General features: G+C 35.8%; 1 long non-coding RNA gene across 1 annotated transcript; it reads left to right on the top strand.

The window, feature by feature from the left end:
- Positions 1–576: 576 nt before the first annotated feature.
- LOC132603429 (uncharacterized) lies at positions 577–7396 on the top strand. The gene is made up of 3 exons (XR_009568252.1): positions 577–831; positions 5072–5206; positions 7011–7396. It is a non-coding gene; the product is annotated as an uncharacterized LOC132603429 (long non-coding RNA).
- Positions 7397–9760: the final 2364 nt, after the last annotated feature.

Here is a 9760-nt window from a genome sequence, read left to right as displayed (position 1 = left end):
TGTGTATAATGCATTCCTTCAAGGGGATTTGCATGATGAAATATATGTGGAATTACCATAGGGATTTGTGAGTCAGGGCGAGTCTAAACCAATATGTAGACTCATTAAATCACTCTATGGACTGAAACAGGCTCCTAGAGAGTGGAATGCAAAACTAAAAGAAGCCTTGGTGAGGTTGAAGTGCATACAAAGTTAGCATGACCACTACTAAAAAAATAGGCAATAGCGACTGAATTTAGCAACAAACTATTTTCCGTCGCTATCAGCTACGGAATTATTATACCATCACAAAACAAGAAAATAAACGAAGAGATATATAGTATAGCTATGGAGTAGTGACGGAAACTACAATTTGTCGCTAAGTCTAGTGCTAAACTTTGGCGCCTACGTTTCAGCTACGGAATTAGCGATAAAAAATTTGTCGTCGAATTATTTAAAAGTAACGACGGATTTAGTGATGTATGATTATCGCTAATCACAACTAAAGTATGAAAATATTTTAATAATACTTCCTACGGAAAATATTCGTCGCTAATAGTTTTAAAAAGAATTTAAAGATATTTTTGTTAGGTCACAGGTCACTCCTTTTAACATTTAACCCAACTTTATTTTCTTTCACAGTAAGCCCGCCTCTGTATCTCTTTCTTTCTGCAACGGTGAATCTAGGGTTTCATCTTGCATCTCCCCTCTATACTGCGTTGACTAAGGCCTCAATTATCATTTTTCCATTGTATCTTGGAGAAAAGCAAGGAATAGTTTTATTTTTTGGGACTCTCATAAGTTTACAAGCATGGTAATTTATCCAGTTTCATATGCCGGCTTAACACATATGTAAGTATCTTTTTTGCTTCTAACCCATATCTAATTTTGGTATCCCTTTCTAGATTATGAATATTTTCTTTGTGTTAGATTCAGTTTTTGATTAGTTAGGGTTTCTAAATATCTCATTTCAGACTTTTACGTATTATATTGTGCATTATATTAAGAGTGATGTCTTTAGTGGTTATCAATTTTTGTGGGAAATTTGAATAGCAAATTATGTGTCAAGAAGATTTGTCCTGTTGAATTGGGATCTCTTGTGTAGATTGGAAATGTCACGACCCAATTAGAGGGTCATGATGGGCTCCCAGAGCTAGCCTACATAGCACCACAAAACATACATACATCTCATCATATAATCATACCTGAGTGGGCCATCTTGCTAACTCATAAATACCGTCAGCGATAAGGGACACCAACCCAAATGATATACAACAAAATAAGGACCGAGAAGGTCATAAAACATCTAACTGTGCATATCTGTCTACTGGAGTACATAACATAATAAGGATGGGACAGCACCCCGTCATGTCCATACATACATATATATATATATATATATGCATATATATATATATATATATATATATATATATATATATATATATATATATATGCACACACACACACACACCCACACAAAGAACAATACCAGCTGAACTGTAGCTCCAGAACGAATGGAGCGCTCCTGTAATATTGCTGATGAAGCAGCCAGTTCAGCTGGTATTGTTCTTTGTGTGGGTGTGTGTGTGTGTGTATATATATATATATATATATATATATACACACACACACACACACACCCACACAAAGAACAATACCAGCTGAACTGTAGCTCCAGAACGAATGGAGCGCTCCTGTAATATTGCTGATGAAGCAGCCAAGGGGTCTGGTCCATCTCCCTGTCTACCTGCGGGCATGAACGCAGCGTCCGCAACAAAAGGGGACGTCAGTACGAATGATGTACTGAGTATGTAAGGCATGAGTAATAACATAATGAAAATATGAAGATAACATAATATAAAAGAGATCAACCTGTGCCTCTAAATGCCTTTTTAAGGCGGATGTCATGCATACTTAGCTTTTTAAAAAAATCTTTTTCATACATACATATATATAGTATCCTGCCCGACCGTTTAGGCTCGGTGTTATATATATAGTATCCTGCCTGGCCATTAAGGCTCGGTGTTATATATATAATATCATGCCCGGCCATTAAGGCTCGGTGTTATATTTATAGTATCCTGCCCGACCATTAAGGCTCGGTGTATATAGTATCCTGCCCGGCCATTAAGCCTCGGTGTTATCGTCATCATCCCGCATCCGGGGTAACATCATAAATTGCCCACTGCAGTGGTGTTCACATCTACGTGCTTTCCCGGCCGACTATAGCATGGCGTGGTGTGGGAAAATGCATACATATATATAAAGCATGCATGAGAGCCCAAATAAAATTTATAAACCTATCAGACTGACTTAAGGTCGGTAAACCTCCGATTATCATTATGGAACTATCATCACGAACATATCTCACCTTGAAAGAACAAAATCATAAGATGAGATCAACATCAATGAATATAATCAATAATCATGAACAAGCTCAATACTATCACAAGAACATCAAGAACTATAAGCTTTGGTATCTTTAGAAATGGAATCATCATCATCATCATCATTATCATCATAGGGAACTTTTATCAACAATACCATAGGAACCTTGAGAATTATGAGTTTCTAGCAATTTTGAGATATAGGACATTATGGATATCATGTATGGGTTTACAATAAGGGAATCATGCCTTTAGAAAGAAATAGTTAGCCTTAACATACCTTGTCGTCTCCTTAACTACTTAGCGCTTATCCTCCCGAATTTGCAAATCTACGTTCAAGATAATTCGCACCAAGGTTAATTTGGTTAAATGCTTATGAGGTCAAACCAAGCTATTAAGTAAGTTAATGAAATTTGGGCATCATTTCCCCTTACTCTACAATCACCTCAACATATACAACAACCCACAATAACAATAGCAAGTTTACAAAAGTCCTTAAATACTCCTTTCACTGCCCCTAAAAAGAATATACACCAAACAATCCAAAGTATATCAATATACAATAACAATATACACTTCCGTTCTTCCAAATTAAGGAGCATAATCTCATAAACATCAAAAACATTAGATATTATCCACATACATGGAAATTTGGCTCAACAACACAACCACAACATGCTCAAAACAGTCCATGAACTCAATAGCTACAACACAACCCTTTATGACCTTTTCTCCATAACTATTTTCAATTTTAGGACTTGCTAAACCTTCAATTCAACTTAACTTAAGAGACAATATGAAAAACATACCTTATACTTGAAGAACTTCAGCCCACACAATTTTCTTCAAGACCAAACTCACCAAAACATCACGTAGAAGCAAGAACAATCGCTTTTCACGAACTAGTTTAGCGTAATCTTGTTGAATTCTTGATCTAATGGGATATAAGTGCTTAGGGGATGTGTTTGGAGGTTTCTAGAACTCATGAGAATGTAGAATGATGAAAAATGGGGTTGATGGGGGTATTTATACCCCTTGAAAGTCGCTAAGAGCCTTTGCCAGCCAATTTTGAAACGTTCATACCTTTCTACTCCAATGTGATATCGACAAATGGTTTGTTGCATTGGAAAAATAGACTCAGTGAACTTCAATTTACATAGGTTATGGATTCCGTAACTCCTCATATTCTAGGAGATATACCTCTCTAAAGTTGACCCAAAATTTCTGTCCAAAATTCTGTCAAATTTTCCCAAATTTTGGACAAACTTATTTTCTTCGATTTTCTTGATCCCGGAACATTTAGATATTTGCTTAAAACTTGTTAAGAGTATTCCTTAACCTTGTAAGGGTTCCATTACATCTCTGAGCTTATGTTAGTTTACTCACAACGCAAACGACGCGAAAATTTTTGAGGTGTAACAGGAAAGTAATAGTTGGAGTGACTACCTCTTTGCTTGTGTCTGGTGGTTCCATAATGTAGTTAAAAAAATTGTTATCTTAGAAAAGACTAACTTTGTGATGCTTAAAATGTACATGATTACTGTTTCTTGTCAGTTGAAATGGTTGAATTTTTCCAATTGATTAAGGGCCCTAAAATATGGATTTTTAGCTCCACCTATGATTGGTCAATGTGACTTGTAAATTTTTTGTTGTCGGTTATAGAATACTCAAAAGGTGTCTTAATTGGGAAAGATATGGCTGAGCCTCAACTTTAATGATTTTAAATTCTATGTACTCTATGGTTTTGAAATCCAAAGAGAACGATAGTATTATCTCCTTCAACTCTGAAGATCTGATTTACTTCACACTACTTGTTCGTGTCAATATTGAAGTTTCAAGCATATGGATTTTCCTTTCTTGAGGTCTGCTATAGGTGAACAAGTTGCTCAGTATGAATTTGTTCCTAAATTCTCAATGTCTAATATTGTGACTATTTTTAATTTTTGTGTTTGAAGTACATCTACAACTATTACTTTACGTGAATTTACATTTGTTGTATAGGTTTATTTCTGTGCGTGTTTGCCAAATATGGAATTTTATAATCTTTTGAATATTTTGCTACCACTTCATAGAGTCGTATTATCTATCATCTATGGAAGCTAATGGATTACTGCAATTTGGATACTGTTGTCCAAAGATGACATCACTTAATGTAAATTTATTTCTGCTGTATAGTTTATTTCTGTGGTGTTTGCCAAATGTGCAATTTTATAATCTTTTGAATGTTTGGCTAGCACTTCATACAGTCATATTCTCTATCATCTCTGGAAGCTAAAGGAATCTGAAATAAAAGGTGTGACAGATTACTGAAATGTGGATGTTGCTGTGGGATCTTCCTAGAGTTTGAAAACACCCCTTAGGTGACTGAGATATGTTATATTGTTACTGAGATTTAATTAATCATTATACTTCTTGAATTCATGCTGTTGTCCCCTAGTGTCATGAGGTTATAGATGTGTCTTGAATGTGCTGATTAGTGCACATACTTTCATTATTAATTTTTTTTTGCTGCAAGCCTTTGCTAATAAACACTCTAATCATTCTGTTTGTTTTAACACTAAACAGGGAAAATAAAAAATCTAGAGTTTGATTGGATGTATGATTGGTTTGATGTTCGAGGGAGTATTTAAGTGCAGGCACATTTACATCCCCCTCCCCCCTTTCTAACTCTCTTTGTAAATTTTCTGGACTTCATCTTGCAGGTTGCATCTTTGAAAGATGATCATGGGCTGGCCCAGTCGGAACTTAACTTTCCTCGTCTGAAGATGAAGGAATGCGATTCTCAAATCTCGAGCATTCTCAAGGAGGAGCGCGGAAACAGAGTAAAAATTATCATGGTGTGTTATTCTTCTACGTGATGTCATTTATAAAGTTGCTGATGTTTGCTCATTTTCCTGTTTTGGTATATATTTTTATTTTAAAAAGCATAGAGCAGAAGAAGCTAATAAGATAGACAAGATGACTCTCAAAACACGTCTTCACATCCATGTCATCTATAGTTTGAGATAATTTATCTATATGTATAACACTATAAATTCATAGTCCCTCTATCCCATTTATATCTTGCTTATTGTCCTTTAATGATGAGAAATATCCTTAAACAAACTGTTTTGGTGTGTATGTTGTTTGTTGTTCTCCGTTCTAATTTTCTTTTTGCTTCTATGTCGAGTCGGCTTAAAACTTTCAATTTACCAGTTGCTAGGTCTTTTTAAATGATAAGGATTTAGAAAATGGGAAATGTGGTAGTTTTATTAATTTTCCCTTTAGAAATGAATGCGCTAAGCCGAAGCATGTCTTCCTTTGAAATAATATTTTTTTGAGTTTCCTTTTGTACTGAATAATTGCCTCACTACAATAGAGGAAAATTTTGAATCAATGTGGTGATTTAAAATTTTAAATTCGACGGTAGAATCTATCAGTGAATATGATATCATTTCCTATAGGGTGTTGGTGTTTAACAAGGTTGTAAATAATTAATTAACGGTTTATCGGTGCGGGGGCAGATTACTCAATTTTCTTATTTGGTAAACCGTTAACCCATTAAGAATGATTATACTTACATTTTTACCCCTAAGTTTATAAAAGCCAATGTAGCAGAAACAATATTAACCCATTTAGCTCCATACTCAAAAGTAGTATGGAGCTTTGACTTGATGTAGTATAAATAGTAGTTAATAGGATATGCATTTTGTTTTTACAGTATTCTTGGTGTGAATTTAAGGGCGAATTAGAAGGACTAAGATTTTTAGGTACAGTTAAATTAACATGGGTAAATAAAAAGAACAGAAAACAAACAACATTCTGTTGTACCAAGAATTTATCAATCATATGTTTTTTAGCATTGTAAAGTATCATTTACTTCCTGTAGTTTCTTAACAATTTTTACTGTGGTTTTGTCTTCACTTTTCTCTCTTGCCTTCGGTGTAGTATGGAGGACCAATTATGTCTATAAGTTTACAATTTGTCCTAAGTTTATTTCTGGATTTGTACTTGTGGTAAATGGATTAATTACCTTTGTTTTATATTTTCCTTCCCTTTAATTTGAATATAACAAGTTCAAGTGGGTGAATTAGTTATGCCAAGAAATTAGCCGATACACCACCCGGTAATTGTCCTATAATTGCTAACCCGATACCAAACCAACTGATAAGCCCAGCCGTTGGCTAGTGGATTAGTGCATTTAAAAGCCGATAACCGATAAGCCAAACCATTAAGCCTAATTATCTGCCTGATAAGCAGCCCTAGTTAATCAACCAGCTAAAAACGAAGTAACAAATGTAGCATTATTTTTGTCTGATTGAGTTGATAATTTTTCTTATAGAAGTCGTCACCTAAGTAGCTTAGAAACATTGAGAATCCAGAGCACAATTGTATGTATGATAGGTTAGATGTCCTTAATTTATGTTGCTATTGAGTAACTTTACTTTTGTACAATGTATACTAGCGAATTTCATCAATTTCTATGTCTTTGCGAATCTTGCCTATAAATTTATTTCACTGCTGGAGATATACAAAATCCACGGAACTTAGTTACTTTCAGTTTTCTCTTTGCTTGTCATAAGATGGATGTATCATTTCAGATGATAGATCTCCTTTTGTTTCCTATGAAGCTAATCTATTACTAACTTTCGTTTGTGTTAGGTGCTAGCAAACCATGCAAGTATTTACAGGCAAGTCCCTTGAAGACTCTGATCCAAGAATGCGACACTAGTATTGGGAAAAATTGTAACTTAGGCTTGCCGAATTACAGACTTACTGCGCTACCTAGAAGAGGATTTTTCTCCTACATTCTTCTAAGTGTTTGGTTCTCAAGGAGTATACTAGTTGTGAGCAAAATTAAATTTGGTTTTCCACATTAAAATGTTAATTTGCTAGTTTGATAAGAATTGATTAATTCTTGGTGTAGTATTTTAGCTGGACCTGGTAACTCTCCAGCCCTTCATTAGTTAGGCTTTTTAATTTTGACTTTATTTTGTTGTGGATATTTGATTTGACTATATAATTATTATATTCATTGACCTTGCAAATATTATTTTTTATGAATTTCAATTATTTTTAAGTGTATCTAATAATTTTCGTGAAATATGCTTGAATAGGGTGTATTTAAAATATTAAACAAAAATATTTTACAAATGTTGCGACGGATCAGAGACAAAAAAATTTGACACCAAAAGCAGGCTTAATTGGCACTCATAATATTTTTTGACGGATAGCGACAGAATGTTTCGTCGCAAAGTAAGTTGAACGACGAAATTTGTTACAAACGTAGCGACAAAATGATGAAAATAGCAATAGATTTTTCCGTCGCTAAACTTATCCGTCGCTAACCTTGCAACGGATTAGATTTTTTCGTCGCTGAGAGGTTAGCAATGAGCAAAATAGTAACAGCTACAATCCATCGCTAATCTGTCGCTAAATTGATTTAACTACGGAAATATGCTATTTAGTAATGGATTTCGTCTGTCGTTGATCGCTGTTTTTTTTTTGTAGTGGACCCCTCTTTGTTTGTAAGAAGAACTGATAAAGGGACTGTCATCATCTTAGTATATGTAGATGATATGTTGATAACTGGGGATAGCTTAAAGCTGATTGAAGAAACCAAAAAAGAACCGCAACAAGCATTCAAGATGAAGGACCAAAGAGAGTTAAAATACTTTCAAGGAATAGAGTTTGCTAGATCCAAAGGAGGCATTTTAATGCATCAGAGCCTTATATCTGAGTTGGGATTATCAGCTACTAAGCCAATGAGTACTCCAATTGACATCAATGTGAAGTTGACAACAAAAGAGTATGATGACCATTTGAAGACTAACAGTAAAGAGTGTATGATTCAGTTGAAGATTGATAATGCAGATCCACTATTATCAGATGTGAGTTCATACCAAAGACTCATAGGCAAGCATCTATACTTGACATTGACAAGGCCTGATTTTGCCTTTAGTGTGCAGACACTATCTCAGTATCTGCAGCAACCTAAAAAGTCCCATATGGAAGCAACTACAAGAGTGGTAAGATATGTTAAGAGTCAGCCGGGACAAGGAATCTTGATATCAAGAAAGCCTATATAGCAAGTCACAACTGTCACGACCCAACCCCGTAGGCCGTGACTGGCGCCCTAGTTGGGCACCCTGACGTACTTATTCAATCGAATCACACACAAATAGCATATACGGCCATAAATACTATATGCCGTCTCAAACTATATCAAACTAATTCAAACACATCTCAACGCAACCGTATGCGGATATATATATCAAAAAGTCGGCAAGGCTATTAAATGTATCAAAAGCCGACAAGGCTATCAAATGGCACAACGGCCCAAAACATATACAAATGCACGCCGACAAGGCTGCCATAGCGAATAGGGTCATACAACCACATCTGAATAGAAGCAGGCACACACACCCACAAATATGTCTACAGACCTCTAAACAGACCAACCGAATCATATGGCGGGACAGGGCCCCGCCGTACCCCTGAACGAATATATGCATACATACCGAACAAAATATATATACCAAAAGTGTATGCTCTGAAATGAGAAGAGCGCTCCAAACAGCAGGAGAGGGTGTCCTAAACTGGTGGATCACCGAACTGTGCGTCTGTACCTGCGGGCATGAAACGCAGCCCCCGAAGAAAGGGGGTCAGTACGAAATATGTACTGAGTATGCAAAGCAGAATATACGGAAGCAAACCTGAGACATAAACGAAATAATAGTACAGAGAATAGGTACAAATCCATCGTATCAAAATGTTTACTTTAAAAATATATAAGTCATGCAGAAGGTACAGAAGAATATGGTCGCCCGCTCGTCGATGGCACCATAACACAGCATCACACCAGAAAAATTTCAATTCTCCGAATCCCCATCACATATCATAACACAGCATAACGCCATACACACCATAATATCATATATAAGTGGAACCCGACCCTCTTTGGCGAGTAGCTCGGTGAACCATAAGCACAACATAACTCCGGTGTATATCAAAGTGCGCACGACAACAGAACCGGCCCGGGACTCGGCGAAGGGATAACAGAATGCACGTGTAGAGTCGTGAGTTGTCATATGCACAAAATCATTATCACAAACTCAAACATAAGTAAAAATGATCATATTCGAAATCGGAATAATAGTCATACCAAATTCTTTCAAAAGTTCTCCGAATCGCATAAAGGAAAGTCGCGGGACCCACGAACGGGTATTGATCCGAGTCGGGCCCGCCTATGGAAATCATACTCATTATACATCATGCAAACTCCTATAAAAATATTGGAACAATCCGAGCCTTTATGCGAAAGATATGGCATCCAAAAGTTATGGAATTCTCTAAACAAACTTTTTGTGCAACATTTGGAAAACGATTATTTCGAAGACATAATGGTTCAT

Source organism: Lycium barbarum, chromosome 7 (assembly GCF_019175385.1).
Source record: "Lycium barbarum isolate Lr01 chromosome 7, ASM1917538v2, whole genome shotgun sequence".
Classification (NCBI taxonomy): Eukaryota; Viridiplantae; Streptophyta; class Magnoliopsida; order Solanales; family Solanaceae; genus Lycium; species Lycium barbarum.
Note: the sequence above shows the minus strand (reverse complement) of the source record. Positions and strands in the feature narration are given on the sequence as shown.